The sequence below is a fragment of the Grampus griseus genome (assembly GCF_964374135.1).
Source record: "Grampus griseus genome assembly, chromosome: 7".
Taxonomy (NCBI): domain Eukaryota; kingdom Metazoa; phylum Chordata; class Mammalia; order Artiodactyla; family Delphinidae; genus Grampus; species Grampus griseus.
In genome coordinates, this window is record NC_139001.1 from 53,497,407 (window position 1) to 53,516,680 (window position 19,274).

At 37.5% G+C, this 19,274-nt stretch overlaps 1 protein-coding gene across 15 annotated transcripts in view; it reads left to right on the forward strand.

Moving 5' to 3' along the window:
• ZNF385B (zinc finger protein 385B) overlaps nt 1–19,274 on the forward strand; it is a 143,513-nt gene that overhangs the window by 60,783 nt on the left and 63,456 nt on the right. The window contains exon 1 of one of the 15 annotated variants that reach the window (XM_082658463.1): nt 15,348–15,588. The exons of the other annotated variants lie outside the window; for them this stretch is intronic. The gene's annotated coding sequence lies outside the window, so the exon portion shown is untranslated. Of the gene's footprint in view, nt 1–15,347; nt 15,589–19,274 lie in introns of those variants that run through there. 15 annotated transcript variants of the gene reach the window in all.

The window sequence follows — 19,274 nt, forward strand, 5'->3', positions numbered from 1 at the left end:
AAGAGCACTGGCCTCGACTTAGCAAGTAAACGGTTGAATATTTTCGTCCTCTTGGGCTTTTTCAGACACAAGTCACACAGGTTTTTTTTAAAAGGCCTGAAAAGATGAGCAGCATTTCTAGTGCAGTGGAGCAACTCAGTAAGATAAGTCATGCCTGTTCTGGTCACATTAATCCATCAGTAGTGACCATGCCAAAGCAACACATCGTGCCATTTTAGAGAACTTGAAATCAAGCATGCTTATCCTGTCCTCTATCTAAACATGGGTGATACATTCCAGACATAATTGAATTAAGCTATACTTCTGAAAACATTTACTAGGTCTTTGTATTTTGATTAATGTACATTTGGAAGACAGCATTTATAGCCACTGCAGAAGTCCAGTCACTGTCAGGAAGCAGTACTGATGACGTGGGTAAGCATAAATGTCTCCTACTGTGGTTCACCTCTCTGTATTTTGTTTTTAACATGAGTAATACTTATTTCAAAAATTCAAATAAAACATTAGCATTCAAAGCAAAATGTCAAAGTCACCATTCCCGGCCCCTGCAGACACACTTATCCCTTCTCTAAAGGAAAGTGCCCTCAGCAGCTGGTATGCATCCTTCCAGCCCCTTCTAGATGTATGTTATGTACATATCTAATAGGAAACCAATCACTGTTGTCTTTTTACAACTGTGATCATCTGATTAGCGCTATTCTCTAAGTCACTTTTAGAGAATTTCTAAATGTCTTATATACACTTCTTTGTTCTTAAGGGCTGTAAAACAGAAATGAAAAGAATATTTTTATAAGTTCTTTTTAAAAAGATAGTCTCATAATGGCTTTTTAATGTTGTGTAGGACTTCCAGATATATTAACTTGCTTTTTTGTTTGTTTATTCTGTATAGCAATTAACCTTATGATGTATTTGAGAAAATCCAAGGAATAATTCTAAGAGGTGTTCGTTGTTTTTTCTTCTTAGAGGCAAATAAACTTGTAATTTTCAAATGAAAAAAATTTTTTCGTGAAAGTGAAGAATATAGCAATGAACTGCATGATATAGTCATTTTATTCTCTCTATATTATATCCAAGGCATTTATTGGATACAGAGTCCTTCTGGTAATGTATTAAAAATTAAGTCATTACAAGTGGGACCCTCTATCATCTTGCAAAAAAATGAATTTATGGGATCATGGGATTACCCATGATTTTTCACTGATTTGCAGTTTCAATTACTCTAATCCTTTTCCTATGGACTTTTCCATTCCAGTGTCTAACTCACCCCACAGATTTCCTAGGGCAATTTCATAAAAGTCACTGTCTACATTTTCCTAGGAAAATAGTTTTGCATTACTACTAATTAATTACTACTAGATTATTGTATTCTGTGATGTTTTACATTCTTCAAAGGACTCAGACCTTAGAACATTTTAATCGACCATGGTTATTATTCCTGTTGTCTACATGAGGAAAAAGTGTTAGTAAAGGAAGAACTGAGTCTCGTATTAGAATCTTCTAACTTCAAAACTGATGTTCCAGCTCTTCTGTGTCCTTGGCTTTTTTGGTCCGTGTCACCTCCCACCTCATTCAGTGTGAATAAAGCTCAATCAGAAATCTTTTGTGCTCTTTTCTGGCAGCATGGTAGATAATTTTCAGCAGAATCATTAGTAGAAAGAGGAAAGGATTTTTTGAATGTAGAATGTATTTTAAAAACAGTTATAGTTTCTTGTTAGCAAATTTTAAAAGTACATTCTACTCAGTAGTCTGTGTGCTCTTTGAAAACCAACATGAATGCTACCATAATCACTTCATTTTTAATCAAGGGTAATATTAGTAAATATAAGAAATATATTTTAACTCATAACCATTATCAGAAGAATGAACACTGTACTCTTGAGACCATAGCTGAAAGCTTTGGAAGTTCCAAGTTTTGCTATTTTCTTTGGATTTAAAATATATATAGAGAGTAATGGTTTCTTCCTATTTTTATAGCAGAGTATGATAATGTTACATGAGAAACATAGCAAGAAGGAAATGGGATTCTGTCATATTCCAAAGCAAATAGGTGCCTGTTCTATACTAAATTGTATGCAGTGAAGAGAGATGCTTCACAGTGTTCTTTTAGTGGCTATCTTGCCTTTTACTCCATAAGACGAAATCTCTCTCAGTGTTTATAGGTGAGAATAAGCAAAAAATTCGAGACACTGTTCAAGCAGAGTTCTGAGGAGACACTAGGGAAAATGGGGTTTGGATCACTGATATTTTATGATGGGCTGTGTGTCCAGGATGCATGGCTGGAGAATGAGGATGTTAACCCTGCAAATTTAAAGATCTTGACCTTTATATCTAAAGTTTAATAGGCTTCTCTGCCTGGCAACTCACTGATGCTTACTTCTACACACCACTCCACCTTCATTTATTTGTCCTTCAGGGCCCAACCTAGAGATCACCTCCTTCACAGGAAACTTTCTGTGACTCTTGCAATCTGACTTAAGTGCCCATCCTCTGTATTTCCAGAGTACCTCCCGATTACATCATATTCTCCCTGATTATCCATCTGTCTTCACTGGAATGTCAGATCCTTGAGAACAAGGGCTCTATCTTGTTTATCTTTGTATGCTTGGTGTCTGGCATAGGTGCTCAATAAAACCCTTTTGAAGGAAGGAAGGGAGAAAAGAACAGAGAAAGGGCTCTAGTTCCTTGGTTTTCAATGTTCATGGTCCCCCATCCAGCAAAGGGAATTCCGGCGTTTTTTTTTTTTTTTTTTTGGTGGTACGCGGGCCTCCCACCGCTGCGGCCTCTCCCGGCGTGGAGCACAGGCTCCGGACGCGCAGGCCCAGCGACCATGGCCAACGGGCCCAGCCACTCCGCGGCATGTGGGATCTTCCCAGACCGGGGCACAAACCCACGTCCCCTGCATCGGCAGGCAGACTCCCAACCACTGCGCCACCAGGGAAGCCCGAATTCTGGCATTTCTGAGCCTTATGTGCAAGGTGAGAAGAGCAGGTGTTTACTTTTAATTTCCTGAGAATTGTCATCCTTTTTTAGTCTAAAGGCAATAATTAGTTATAAACTTTTCTCCAGCTATAGTTCTGGCTTTCTCTGTGTGGATGGTACGGACACTCTGCAAGTATCAACTGCATTCCTTATCCTAGGCCCTAATCTTAGGAGCATTTAGTTTAAAATCAAAGTTATTAATTACTGAATGTTATTGAAAACATAAATGGACTAAACAGTACTGGGTTTGGGGAAGGAGATAAACAAAATAAATAAAACAAAAATACCCCAGTGCCCAAGAAACTTGTAAGAAATAGAATAAATAGGCTAGAAAAGGCAAGATAATAAAAACCAAGAAATATAGGCAAAGTGAAAATAGTTACTGAACTTTATACTGTTCAAGAAAGGCCAGAAAGAATGAATTTTTTGTATCTCAATAGAGCTGTTTTCATTATTTTGTTATTCACGTTACTTCAGTTTGCCAACTGCTTCATGGTCATCCTTTAATTTTTGTACATGATGTTTGGTAGCTGCCAAAATGTATATAATTGTTTCTCCCTATTAGAATTAGAATCTTCCATTTCCTTTACTGTGGATTCCATTTTTATCTTCATTTTACCTGGATAATACTTGGTGTTTAATACTTGGTGTTTAATACCTGTCTAATACTTGGTTCTCCTTAATAAGAGACTTCTTCAAAATTCAAATGAATTGCATACTTAACACGATGGATTGTGTCAACTTAATATGATAAAATAGGTCCATTTAGAAGGCATACTCACACACATGGTGTTATGGACTGAATGTTCCTTCCTCCCCAAATTCATATGTTGAAGCCCTAACACGTGAGTGATAATATTTAGAAATGGGGCCTTTGAGAGGTAATTAGGGTTAGATGAGGTCTTGCAGGTGGTGCCCTTGTAATGTGATTAGTGCCCTTATAAGGAGAGACCCCAGAGAGCTTTTCCTTTATCTACCATGTGAGGACATAGTGAGAAGAAAGTCATCCGCAAGCCAGAAAGAGAGCTCTCACCATAACCTGACTATGCTGGCACCCCTGATCTTGGACTTCCAGCCTCCACAACTGTGATATATTTATTTCTGTTGTTTAAGCCACCAAGTCCCTGGTATTTTGTTATGGCAGGTCAAGCAGACTAAGACACGTATGCAACCTATATTTTGTATGTGATGATTAGAAGATCAAGTTTCTTTTTAACAGCCACATATTAGATACCTGGACAGATATATTTGTGTGACTCTCCAGAGCTGTAGCTATAATCAAGAGCCACTCAAGACCACAGTCTCCTGTCAGTTTCTCTGCTGCTTGGCAGTAGTTTCCATGCCTATTTATTTCAAATGTCTTTGTGAGTCCTGCCATGTTTTTGCAACTGCTCCAGGGAAGCACAAGCACAGTGGAGGTCTCTGACGCTTTATTGCAAGAGGCTCAGTGATCTTTTATTGTGAAAAATAATCTGATTTTTATTACCTACCTTAAAATTATTTTTTTCCTGACACATGAACAAATATGTGGAGCAGAATAAAGATTATTTCTAAAGTATAAAGTCCCAAGTTGCTATATGATTCTTTGAATCATCCATGACAAGCTGTGGAATGAGACATGTGTTTACCATTTATTTTATCATTCTAGACTCTTTGAGATTCTGGGTTATTCATAGTTTGGTGATATCAATGACTATATAAAAATTTTCTTTCTTGTAGTAGAAATAATAATATATTTATCAAGGAGGTCCAAAGTAAAGAAATAGGGCATCAAAATCACATTCACTTTGCTGTTAATTCATGCCATGTTTCTCATGAGATGTTACTATAAGGAAACTTGAAGTAAGCTAGAACATTCAATGTTTCACCTGCTTTTAATATATTTATTAATTTAATGAAGTCCTTATTTAAACATTTAAATACCTATTTTTCTTTTGTTTAAATTTTTCTTTAATTTTATTTAAATAAAATACCTTACCTCTGCTAATACAATCCGAAGTGAATTTTTGCCATTCGAGTCTTATTTTTTACTCTAGTAATGCTTTCCTGTCATAAAATGTTATATGTCCCATATTTCCTAGGACAGTAGTATGTCCAGTACGTGAAATGACACATTTGTCCCAATCGAATAAAAAAGAGAATATGGTCGACTTTTATTTTCATGATATGCTTAAAATATATCAATGGGTCATATTCTTTCATATGTTCTAAAGAAATATGCCAAGTTGAAACTTTCCACAGTTACTCAAATTTACTGAAAGAGGGGAGGATGACAGCCTATTATTGGATTTAGATAAGTCAACAGCAACACTCTCCAGATCATTAGAAAAAACAGTGGTTATAGGAACTCTTTGAAATGTGCTACAAAACTGTGGAAGACTTTTGTACAGATATTTAAGCAGAGATTACTGTCTGGAAATTTTTACGTCACTATTGAACATGGCAGAGAGAAAAAGTATGTAAACATGAACACTGGAAGGAAAACAAACTATGTAGTGATCTTCAGTATTGTCTTCCTCTACTCTTCAAACCACAAATATGTCCTTTTTAAGCTTAATTCACGTCCCCTGCCTTATTCAAAAAACCTCAAGATTTATCTACTAAAGACTGTGTTCAAATATCCCTTTACTCACTCTTGAAACCCCTTTAGAATATGTAGATATTATTGATATGGTATTTATATATACACAAGTATGCTTATATGATATGTGGTCATATGTGTTCTCTGTCCTTAATGAAATTATTTGTTCAGGTTATCTAGGAAAAGGAATGCATTCACAACCACTTACTGAAGGTCTGCATGTGCCGATCATTGTGCTAAGGAGGAGTTATAGTGAATAAAGGCAGAAGCTGCTCACTGTCTGACAGAAATTACTTCTTCCTCTTGTATAATTCACCATAAGATAACAGAGGATTCTGCTTATAATAAATAGTCAATTCAGTTGATAAAAGCTGCCAAGAAGCATCAGATTAAGACTTTGATAGACCTTTAAGGGGTAAGGGAACACAAGGTTTCAGGAGCCTGTGAAAAGAGGCACCCGTAGTCCCACCATGCTGTGTCCTCTTGGTGTCCCTTTCATCGTCCTAGTCTTAACCTCACATGGCTCTGGGACCTCACCTTCAGTGCTAGAGTTTCAAGGATTATGTGTACTTGGAGGCCACATCAGATATTCTGGCAAGGCAGGTCTTCAGTCTTCGCGCTGTCCCAGGTCAGCATTTTTTAAGAGTAGCGTCAGCTTGGAAAAAGTGTGTGTCAGCCCTCTTCTTTAAAAATGTATCTTATTCTTAACAAATCTCCAGTTAATTAAAGGAAGAAGAAACCAAAAACAACCTTGTTCTTAGCTTCTCTCAGGGACCAAGGCTCTTTATGCCTGTGGTAAAGTAGGAGAGCTTAATAAATATAAAATGGGACAAAATATTATTGTACAAAACATTCCCTCCAGCCCAGAAAAGGTATTTCTAAATTGGTTGCTCTATAAACATTAATTGATGGTAGTGTTCCCTGAGAAACCTTTACCAAAGCTTGGGAACCCATCCAATAGCACAGACCATTTTTTTTTTACTCCCTCTAGATTCTTGTATTCAGAATTAGGTCTCAAATGTCTTTTAGGGAGAGAAAAACACGTTTTGGAATATTCCAGTTCCTTTATTTTTATAATTGCCATTGAGGGTGCTAGAGATGAATTGGAGTGCTATTTAGCAATCTGTGAAGTTTCAACATCTTTGTGGAGCTCAGTAGGGTTCTTGGAAAAATACTTTTTTTCACAGATTTAGCTGTCAATTTCGGTTTTCTTACCTTCCTTTTTATGTTCTGATGCTTGAAATAATATGAAAGAACATAATTTATATGAATAATACCTTATTTTCATGGAATTCTAGTATCAGAGGGCTTTAGCATATTTTAAAGACATTCTACAATTCTTTCAACACATCCACATATGAAATAGGCTACGTGTGTCATTGTTGTACCCTTTTTGCAGATCAGAAGGTTGTAGAATGTAATCCAGTCTTCTCATCTCTTCCAATAGACAGCTCTGCCACTGAAAAGGAAAAACAAGCTACGTATCAGACAGGCAAGAGCTGGTCTCCACCCTACTGTATCCTGAATGTAAATGTGTGTATTTCTCACAGGTTATTCGTGTGGGGCATATTTTCTTAAGTACCCAATAAGAAATAAGTTGTGGCTCCTAATATCAGACTTTGCACTATATTCTATTTAGAAGATAGATTTGTCAGTCTCATACTTGTTTTCTCTTATTATGAACAGTTTCTAGAGCCAAGTGAAGATCTGAGAGGTGTAGTAAGAAATATATGTGATCCCTTTCACAGGCTTATGGTTTACAAATAATTAGAAATGCACAGAAAGTCTCCAACAATTAAAACAACAATTAGTCTGGGTCTCTGTGTAAAATGGTTCATTGTCATGATAATCAAAGCCACAAAATTTCCATTTCCCAAAATAACCTGAAGCTATTTGATGCTAAAATGATTACCGATAGCCACTATCACATGGTGATACTTAAGTTTCAACTTTTTTCAACTTTTTTTTATCATACTTAAGTTTCAACTTTTGAAGTACTTACCTTCTAAAGGGTGTGGTGGCATTCACTCATTCAGTCAGTCACTCATTCTTCGGTTATACACAACTTCCTCCCAAAAAGCCACTTGGAGCGTTCCCTCTGATCTGAGAAATAAGGCTGCTTGACTTGTTCCAAAGTAAGCCTCTAACAGTCCTATCTGGCCTGCACTCTGCTTCATGCCACCCTCAGAAGCAGGAACCTGAGTGGAAGGGAGAAGAGGGAAGAGCCATCTACTTCATTACATGGGGAAGAGCACTTGACAAGAGTCAGAAGACTACAGCTGGACTCGTTTTCTTTGGTCTTGAGAAAAATCACTTAGCTCCACTTTCCTCATTTTAAAACTAGGGTGATACCTTCCTAGTCTATATTACTACGTCATGAAAACTTGAGTTTATGATGTTTATGGAGAATTAAGGATATGACTGAATATTTAGAAAATTTCTAGAATTTATAATCTATGAAAAAAAAACAATATAACATATCACCATCCTATTTTTAATAATTTAAAATACCCATGAATTTCAAATGAGATAATGTTTATGTTATGTTATGTTTATGAAACGATTCCTAAACAGAAAAGCTCTATTCTTATAAATAATATTAATATTTTTATTAATATTTCTATCTCTTTGATCTCATCTTCCTAACCAATTACCTTAAGTACAAGTTATGTTTATCACTGGGGCTGGCGTTATGCATTAGAGCAATCCTAATCAAGGTAGATGCCAGGGTTATGGCTAAGACCTCGTTCTTGAGTTTAAGAAATTTACAGTCAGTTTAAAGAAGTCATGTCTGGTGCTGAGCAGGTGCTCAATTTGCGTTACCTTGAATGAGATAATAGTAGTGCATACCTAAAGATCAGAATCACCTGACTGCCTGAAAACAAGGCAGAGGGATAATGAATCTTGAGCAGGGTTGGGGAGAGGGTATATTGAGTGGAGGTTGGGAATAATCACAACTGGTTTGCTTGGATTCCTTTTTTCTCCGTTTACTTTCAATAATATTTAGACTTTGAAGGCTATGTATAAAGGTATTTTGAACCCGAAATCTGTGTACCAATGACACATTGTCATTGACACCTAAGACGCAAAGATGCGTTCTGCTATATTTTCAAAACACCGTTGACTTCCAAACATAGAACCTTTATTCTCATGTTGTTAATCAAACTGACATTAGTTAAAATGGCAATTTAAAAAAATATTTTAAACTCAAAGTAGTCAACATATTCATTTATCCTTCATGTACTGATAGGGAAATCTATTCTAAAAATTCTTTGGACTTTTGACAGTTACAGATCTCTCTTCACCCTACCTCCTTTTTTTCTGAACTTAAATTGCCAGTCATACAAGAAAAAAACCACTTAACCTGTGCAGTAACACCTAACTGTAAATTTGGTGTGACATCTAACTGTAGATTCAATGCTTCCTGAAAAAAGATTAGTAGTTTTATAGTCTATCCCTAAATATTATATAGACCTTAACGATATGTACATATGTATGAAAACTATTTTTTATTAGAATACAAACATCAGCCTAAGTAAAACTTTAAAAATATACAAGCCAAGATATTCATAGTTCCATAGCTATTAGGAACAGCAGAGAAATAATCAATCTTTAGACTTCTGTGGGGGGAAAAAAGGTTTAAAACAGATACATTTTAAATTAGTTCCTTCATAAAAGAACTTTCTAAGAAAGAGCCTGTGGCACATAGCTCATCAATCCTTGTGCAATCAGACCTTCCATTGTCTTCTGAGGGAGAGCTGCCACCTCACAGGCCTGGCCCCTTTAATGGGTGAGTAGCTTCTGAAGAAGCATTATGACACCCAGATGTGGAGTTCTTTGAAGCTGCACTTCTGGGGAACCATCATTTTTGTTACAGAGCAAGAGTAATATCAGAATTTCCTGGGAATCGGTCATCAAAGGAAATTATCAGCAATTCATAGACTATCCTTTTTGCATTTGCTTCAGCCTCGAGGGTAATCACAAAAGATTATAGTCTCCATTTCAGCTTTCATATCACTGAAATATTCTTCTCTGCCGAGAACACGATTGATTTCCAAAGGTCAGCTTTTAACCCCAGCTTCAGGAGGCCACTCGGACTTCAGTGGTTTGATAACTGCCAACGATTGTTATTGTCATATTGTTCTGTTGTGAGGCAGAAATTTGGTGATTTCTGACTAATTATCCTTTAAATAAAGTGACATATCAACTTCTCATGCTGTTAGATATAAGTATTTGTCCCATTTTAGTAAGTGTTAGACGTTGGGGGAGAGAGAAGGGTGAATAAAAATTTTCAAATGAGTGTTGGGAAGACTTTGAAACCAGCATCCTGAGATTGAATTTTAGAATGGAAAACAGAATAATTCAGAAATGTTTTTGAAAGTCTTCAAAGGGAGTCGGTAGATTATAAATACAAATGATTTTTGCTTCATGAGACTTCATGAACATTACTAGGGATTTTGTGTTTTGTGACAACTTGCTACGTGATTCATGTAGGTTTTTCTCCATTGTTTGATTAGGAAATATTAAGGCCATATCCATAGCCAAAATATAAGCAAACTGGGCACATTTTTAACTTGATGATTTCATTTGCTATATTCACTTTTCTCATACATATATATTGCTTTACTCAGAACATACAGGGACAGAAAGGGCTTTGTGTATATTTGAAATGAGTTTGGTAGATAAAACAGTTTTACCCAGAAGTGACTAGATTTCCTTACAAATTCAAAAGAGAGGAAAGCAGTTCAGTTTAAACTATTTTTGGTTTGAACCATAGCCTCCTTGCAATAACGTAAAAATAATTATAAATCAAATGAATAAATGTTAAATGTCAAGCTGTACCATTAACAGAGCCTTATTCAATAAAGTAGTTATCACCCCAGAGAGCAGAGGAAGGCACTTTATTAAGGCTCTTTATTTTATTTTACAAGTATGGTATATTTTGTATAATAAAAATGCAGAGTTGAACCAAAAATGTTTTTTTTTGTTGGGGGCGGTATGCGGGCCTCTCACTGTTGTGGCCTCTCCCATTGCGGAGCACAGGCTCCGGACGCACAGGCTCAGCGGCCATGGCTCACGGGCCTAGCCGCTCCGCGGCATGTGAGATCCTCCCGGACCGGGGCACGAACCTGCGCCCCCTGCATCGGCAGGTGGACTCTCAACCACTGCGCCACCAGGGAAGCCCCAAAAATGTTTTTTTGCTGAGAAGAGTTGATATGTATACACATATACATCCATACAAAAAGGCAATAGTAAGGTGAATATATAACATAAAATAGTTTTGATATCACCTGTCTGCAAAACCACTCAGGGACCACTTTCCTAATTAAAGTCCTAAAATGTTAAGTGTGACAGGTAAGCCTGCAAGAAAAAGGAGGACCAGTAGAATCAACGTTGGGAGAGCAGTGACATCCTTGAATGGGGATGGGGAAAGGGCACAGATGAAATGCAAGATGCCCAGTTAAAGTTGAATTTCAAATAAACAACAAATCAGTTTTATTACAAGAATATCCTATGTAATATTTGATACATTTATGTTGAAAAAAAAGATTTTTATTTGCCAATCTGGCAACCATAACAGGAGATCTGGGTTCTGGTCTTAGCTGAAGAGGCTCAAGCAGGTTACTAAAATTCTCCATATCTTTTCTCACTTTCACGTGAGGAAGTTGGACTAAAATCAGGCTGGTGAGACTGGGACCTGACCTACGTGCTTTAACCAGACCTGTTTTCAGCATTTTATTATATTGAATTTCCAGTTAGGATTCTGTTTGGGGGTAGAGCGGTGGGGGGAAGGTTCTAAAACTCAAAACAAATAAAAAACAGTTTGAAAATGTAGACGATCTCTGACATTGTACCGCTGTGTCATGAGAGTGTGGCATGGGAGAGCCCACAATGCTTAGTATTGGAGCATTCCAGATTTGCCGCCTTGCATTGAGCCTTTTAGTCCTCACCTGTCAGGTTTCTTCTGAGTGCAAGACTAAGGAATGTGTTGTCCTCTGGGGAAAAAACACTTCATTTCTACTTTGCTTTACAGCATGAAGAATATATCCAAACGGGTCCAGATTTCCAATTTTGCAATTCTTCCTGCCTAGTGGGGTTTTCTTTTCATCTTAAGCCTTTTTAATTTGTGTCACGGACCTGTTTTGCCTCAGCATCAGGATATATCTGATTAGTTACTGAACAGCCTTTCAAACTTAGCTTTGACAGAATGGTTTTGAAAGGATGTCAGTTAATGCATTTGGCTGTTCAGCAGGTGTATTGATTTTTAAATCAAGAAAGCTCATTACTTCTCTAGTCTCTTAGAAAGCCCTTGTGACATTTTTTTTTAGCCCATTTCCCAGAAAATAGGAAAATTTATCACTACTTAGATTTGGAGACTTAGCACTAATAATTTTTAAGAACTACATTCATAAGCATCAGCAAGTAGTCTTTGGTTATTTGTATGCCTTTTTTTCCTCCTAAAGAACAAAAAGTTCTAGTTTTATTTTATTTATTTATTTTTTTGCGGTACGCGAGCCTCTCACTGCTGTGGTCTCTCCCGTTGCGCAGCACAGGCTCCGGATGCGCAGGCTCAGCAGCCATGGCCCACGGGCCCAGCCGCTCCGCGGCATATGGGATCTTCCCGGACCAGGGCACGAACCCGCGTCCCCTGCATTGGCAGGTGGACTCTCAGCCACTGCGCCACCAGGGAAGCCCAAGTTCTAGTTTTTTAAAAAGATATTTCTCAAACTTATCTCTGGCTCTGAATTTTGTTATGGAAATTCAATCCTGGAACCAAGTTTGGGGGTTGTTTTCAAGCCACTGTTTTAAAAAGAAAAACAGGAAAGGCCAAGAAGTAGGTGACTGTGTTCTATATAAGACACTAGCCTATCCTTCCAAACCTCAGGATGTGTGTCTTCTTTCAATGTCCTGTAGAAGAATCAGTTCTCATAAGCTATCCTCAAATGAATCTCTATCTTGTTTAGTATTTTGCACATCTATTGAAAACCTATACTTCAGTCCATATTCCTGAAATGGTTTATTTCTTGTTTTATTTCACCCTGAGGAAACAAAATACTAAATAAAACATAGGTAACACCTGACTCATTTATTTTAGATTCTCTTGGTGAATCCAGTTCCTGTTCTCATCACTCTAAATAGTGTTTTTCTTTGGATGAGAGAGTTTATTGTCACCTATGTACGCCTTGGGCTCTTTGTATTTTTGAAATGTGAATATGCCTCTTTGAGAAATATAAAGTATAAATACTTTGAAGGTAGTAACTTTTCCACAGAAAAAAAAATTAATAGTATTTGTCATCATTTCATTTCTTCTTCTATGCTATTAAAATTCAGAATAGAGCTAAATTCTTCTTAATTCTCTTCCAGGTAGTTTTTCATCTTTCTTAAAAATTTTGTAACTTTTCTCATATTCTCTCAAAAGTGCATCTAATAATTTTATAGAAACTTTTTGTTACCTTGCGTTTGACAGTTGTTACTGATCTTTCAAATCTGTATGCATGCATTGGCCAAAAATTAGTTATAGGAACATCGAATAGTAAACATAAAATGAAAATCCTTTCAAGAACTTTCTTTGTGTCCTGATGGAAAAACACCTCTCTTTCCTCATGGTTCCCAGTCATATCTAAGCATTTCTTGTTCAAGAATGAAAACAAAGAAAGAAAAGGACTGGATTTCCTTAGGAGATATAGTTTAGCTCATACCTTAATGCCTTTTCCCTACATTGAAATGAGCACCTGAATTGGAATTGAGCATAGGCTGGGCTCCCTTAATACATCATATTAACCAATTAGACCTTCCAAAATACATTTTTAACCTGAATATGGTTACATATGCTACTGAATTTCAATTCTTAAGTTTACTCATCTAATGTTAAAATAGGAATATCAACACCCAAGATGTTGCTGGGTATGTGTGTGTCCGTGTAGTACGGTATGAGCAAACCTTCGATTAAGTCTCATACCCATTGCAGACGTAAGCTGAAAGTCTTATTTGTTAAACTGAACTTTTTGAAATGCTCTTTGATGTGGCTTCTTAAATTACCCAGTGGCATAACTACAGCTTTGCTACATCACTCTTGATCCCTGGCAGCATGGAAAATCACCAGGCATGTAGAGCCAGCCAGGAAAATGGAACATTTTACATTTGCACTGACCATATGATTACACACAAGGATCGACTGTCAGAGTTAGACATTCGGCTTCAGTAAGGTGTGCGGGTCTAATCTTAGGGCATCTCCCGTTAACAAAATAACTACTGTCTGAAAAAGAACTTAAAATTTATTCCTTCTACTTAGAACAATTTAAAAATTATCCATCAAAGTGTTAAGCTGGTTTTCCACTAAAGCGGGGGGGGGGGGGGGATGGTGAAACCACCCCCTACTTTCCTTTCAGCTTTTTTGCTTGTACCATTTGGTAACTCTTTAAAGTTCTAAAAGTGTTAAAAGTGAAAAACATTATTTTCATATGATATCTTCACAAAAAACTGCTAGATCTTAGCCAAAATATGTACTTATTTAAAAAACAGAGAAGTAACTCATGGGTATTTTGGTTATTCACTAAAAACTACCAGGCCAACCACACTGTACCAGAAACCCACCAGGAAGGTCTCCAGGTAAGATGCATCTAGCGCTAAGCACTCATCCTTAGAGAACTTCCAAAAACAGATCACTTTAGTTTCCCTTTCTCTTTAAGGACATGATGATAGTGGTGGCTGTGAGTGGTGTCCCAGTTGTTGTCTTGGGACGTGGTAGTTGAAGAAAATCCTCTGTGGAGATCTCATAGATGGCTTTGAAAGCCGAAGAGCATGCCCTTTACAGTTTTTACCGGTGATATGATTCCGAATGCTGTATCAACTATCTAAATCATGGGATAATGTCCTTATCTTTACATACTTAGTATGGTTTTACATGTGAAAGTATCAGAATCAAAGTTGTATCAAGACAACGAAAATGTTTTTAGGAATTGTCCATGGTAAAATTGTGTTTCTTTCCCATTCTCCTGTTTTATTTTTTTCATAGTACTTAAAACACTCTGAAAATACCTTATTTATAACTTTAGATATACAGGTTTCCCCCACTATCCCAAAATGGAGAATTCCTATGACATTTTTCCTAAGTAGAAATGTTGTGAAGTGAAGAAGCAATTAGTTTAGGATACATCTTGCTAATGGATGCACAAAATAAATCCAGATAAAGAATAGATGCTCACACACACAGTTCAAAGCTATGGCGGCTTGATCCTGAGATGCTCAGTGTAGTTTCCGGGGAAGGAGCTTGGTGGTGCCACTGTCACTGCTTGAGATGCGCACTGCCTCTATAAAGGTTTGCACAAAAGAAATGCTGAACGCTATTTTCATTTTTCAACTTTTTTCATAAAAGCAAAAATTCTCTTGGGATTTCTTTCAGTTAGTGAAAACAGGTACTGATGTAGGTCTTTCATAAAACCAAGTGGCGTAAAGCAGACTTTCAAAAAGCAGGGGATACTTATATAGGTCTCCCCAACTAGAATGTTGTATTTTTGAAGGCTTGTTCTCTACTGTATGTCCAGCTCCTAAAACAGCGCATGATAGCCATTTAATAAACTATTGTTAAATGAATCAATTTTCAATAAAATACAGTGTGCAAATTGAAGATTATATATTTATAAAAGTGTGACGTGTTGGAAAGGAGCAAAAATTCCCAAGGACAGAACTGTCTAAGTTGATATGAAATAATCTCTAAAAAGGTTGCACTTTTTATTATCAGAGTGCTCTAGAAAGAAGACATTACTTTATGGCAGAAACACACATCTCTAACATTCTGTATATGTTTCTTTTTTATTCTTCTAGAAATGAAACCAAGGTGGAATTTCTCCCAAAAAACTACTGGAAAATGCAGTTTAGTTTCCTTTCAAAATAGATCTTCAAAATAGATCCCAGGGTGTTTTTTCCTTATTCTAGTCATTCTTTTTGTCAGTGGAATATATAACGCTTATTTGATGAATCCCAGAGCTTTTCAAAGAAGGCCTGGCAATATGGAATTTGAGTGAAAGGTATCAAACTTTCTAAATTCATTTTAAATGAAAAAAAGAAAGGAAAGAAAAGAAGAAAATGAAATTCTAATCTATGCTCTACTCTGTTTGGTTGCTTCAAATCTCTGGGCAGACTGCACTTATATTTTCTACAGGGATTTTTTGTTTGTTTTGCGGTACGTGGGCCTCTCCCTGCTGTGGCCTCTCCTGTTGTGGAGCACAGGCTCCGGACGCGCAGGCTCAGCGGCCATGGCTCACGGGCCCAGCCGGACCGGGGCATGAACCCGTGTCCCCTGCATCGGCAGGTGGACTCTCAACCACTGCGCCACCAGGGAAGCCCTCTACAGGGATTTTTGACCAGTACGAGGGAGGCTCTGGAAAGGGATCCCGGGATCCCACTTAGTTTGTGCAGCAATCAGATCCTTCTAATTGTGAACCAGCCTCAAAATATGTAAAGGTCTACAACATTTTGATAAAATAGTAGTAGTAATAATATAATAATAGCTTTATTGGATCTGAGACTTAGATCAATGTGACCTATTATTTTCTTAAGTGCATGTTATTTTAGCCTTTATGCCATTTCTGGTTAACTTTCTGGTGGCGTAATGGTATCCCTGCAGTACAGGGGCACAGCTGATTTTGTTTCCAAGTCACAGCCAATGTGTGGTTTTAGCAAAGAGCTAAATATGGCACTTGATTGAATCAACAGTCTGTGGAGAACGTGGCATGTCATTTGTCTTCCTTTCAGTGACAGTTATAGCATTCTGGTGGACCCCTGTCAGGATGCTCTGGGTAGGAAAAGCAGTGGCAGGATGGCAAATCTCAACTTTTACATATTCCAGATGCAAAAAGGCAGGTCTCACAGTAGCATGCAGCTCCAGTGTAACGTTTCATGTGGTTTATTTTTATTGAGACTTCTGATTTGAAATCCAAAACAGTACAGAGTTGTGTGGTTGAACTAACATTGCCAACAATATGCAGTTGTTTGTATTTCCTGTTCTTTGAGAAAAGGAATTTGTCTTGCAACCGTTGTGTCTGCTTTGTTTCTATTTAAGTTTTCAAGGATTTGAAACAAGTAAAACAGTAATAATAAAGGTATGTGGTCAGAGCATTTAAATATAAAAGGCAAAACCTTTTTTGAAGTAACTTCAGAGAAATATTGCTCTTCAGTGACATAAGCTATCACTTTTAAAAGTGTCACTTCATGAATATTTGAAGTTCTAATGAGACCCTATTGTCTCACTCTTTTCCATAAGTCCAACAATGAAAAAGGAAGGGATGAAGAAATAGTCATTCTTTTTGTACTACTGTAATTTTACAATATTGCAGTTTAAAAAACTGATGCTTTGCCAAACTTCCAGAAAGCCCTAAGTCACAAGTATTTAGTAGCTGAGATCTGCTTTGCAGAAATCAAGGACAGGTGCAAGTGATGACCATCACCTGCTACGTGTAATCTCTAAGTATTCGGGGAACTTTCTTTTTTTTCTGTGTGATAGCCCAACAGTTACAACAGGGAAAGAGGACAGGGCAGCCCCAATTTTTATTTATGGCTTTCCTGAAGTAACCCAAGAAGAAATGGGCTTATCTTAAGAAGGGCATAAATCGGTCAGAAAGAGAAAAACTGAGACTCACTTCTCCAGGAAACTTTTACTTAAACACAAAGTAGGGGCTTCCCTGGTGGCGCAGTGGTTGAGAATCCGCCTGCCAATGCAGGGGCACGGGTTCAATCCCTGGCCCAGGAAGATCCCACATGCTGCGGAGCAACTAAGCCCGTGCACCACAACTACTGAGCCTGCGCTCTAGAGCCCGTGTGCCACAACTACTGAGCCCACGTGCCACAACTACTGAAGCCCATGTGCCTAGAGCCTGTGCTTTGCAACAAGAGAAGCCACCGCAATGAGAAGCCTGCGCACTGCAATGAAGAGTAGCCCCTGCTCGCTGCAACTAGAGAAAGCCCAGGTGCAGCAACGAAGACCCAACGCAGCCAAAAATAAATAAATTTAAAAAAAATAGAAATAGAAAAAAAATACATAAAAAAAAAAGCCACCAATAGGCCTTATGTGTAGCTTGACTAGACAGCTGCCCTCCAGGCTGCAGAAATTCTAGGAACACTCCTCCTTTCTTCCCATTTCTCACACTCTACAGCAGTGCCACACATGATACCCAGCATCCCTGCTTGGTGGTCAGTTAGCAGGGAAGAGTTGGGGGAGAGACTCTCGCCTGAGTTTGACTCCTGGCTTCAGACCTACGAACTTGAGGGTGAGAAGTTATTAAACCTCTCAAAGCCTCGGATTCCTCATTTGTAAAAGGAGGATAAAAATGGTATCTGCCTCATGTGATGGTGGAGAGTACACTAGATAATCCCTTAGTATAGTTCCTGGCACGTGGTGAGAGCTCTAAATCTAAGCTGCTCTTATTAAGATGTTTATTATTATTATTACACAGCTAGAGAAAGGAATTAAAAGGCAAATACCCCAGGAGGATAACACATTGATGTCACTGTTAAAGGGAGGATCCTGGATGCTTGAATTGTGAGAAAATCAGAAAAGGGGGGGAAAGTCTAAAGTAGGGGTGCGGCAAGAGGGGACAGACCTTTATGTGCTTTCTCGTGCCTCAGTGTTTTGCTTAATCGCCATCTGTTTTCACTTTTTAACTTTTACAATAATGTCCTTTCTTGTGTTTGACTCATCCTACCCCATCTAATCTGGGACAATGTCTGAAACATATTAGGCCTCCAGAAATGTTTGTTGCATGATTGATCTTTAACTTTTTAAAGTCAAAAACCTGGTTTCTACTTCTGTTTAGTAGAAAAGCTAGTATTGCCTACTATATTGTATAAGTGGTGACCAAATGCTTCTTAGAATGTTGGTTAAAGCAGATAGCTAAGCTTAAGATGAAATGTCCTCATCTTTAAGAATATTATGGATACCCAGCCACATATAAGAAAGACTTGTATCATTCTTGAGCATCTTTTTTGCTTTTTAATTGAGTGGTGCTTGCTTTACTCCCACACCCAGCCCCACTGGATGGGTAGTGAAGTCATTGTAAGACTCTTACAAGAATACAATTCGAACTTCATCCCCTTGAAAATTATTGTGAAAGGTTTGTAATTTTATTTTCTTTGCCTAAAATTCCATCTAGGAAAGTTATCTCAAATATAAATGTCATCTAGTACTATCATTTGATCATGTAGTCCCTACCTTAGATTCCCTGCCCGCCCATAGTCGTCATCCTGACTTTAGTGAAGTGCTGCACTGTGTTTCTTTTCCCTGTGGCTAGGTTTTATTTGCAACTGCATGTGTTTTTATATGATTGCTTACTCTGTGTGGATATAAATTACTTTTTGGAATACTCAGTGAAAGTAGATCTTTTAAAAAAAACTCACACAGATTTGTAGTTCCATAAACTTGGTGAATACATCAAGATATCTGTTCTTATTTTGATATTGAAAATATAATAGATGGTGTGATAAGGCCACCTTCATTAATTCCTTTTATAAGTACTGTAATAGAATAGTTAATTTGTCCATACGTAGCCTGCAATCATCTCCTCAATTCCTGGTAAAAGCCACAACCCCATCTTTCATTTTTATTACCTACCAGTTAATTGCACTAATAGGTTTTGTTTTTCATTTCTACATGACTTTCATTAGCAAAAGTGGAAAGTGTTAACTCTTGCTGCTTTTTAGTTAGTAAGCATTTCAGGCT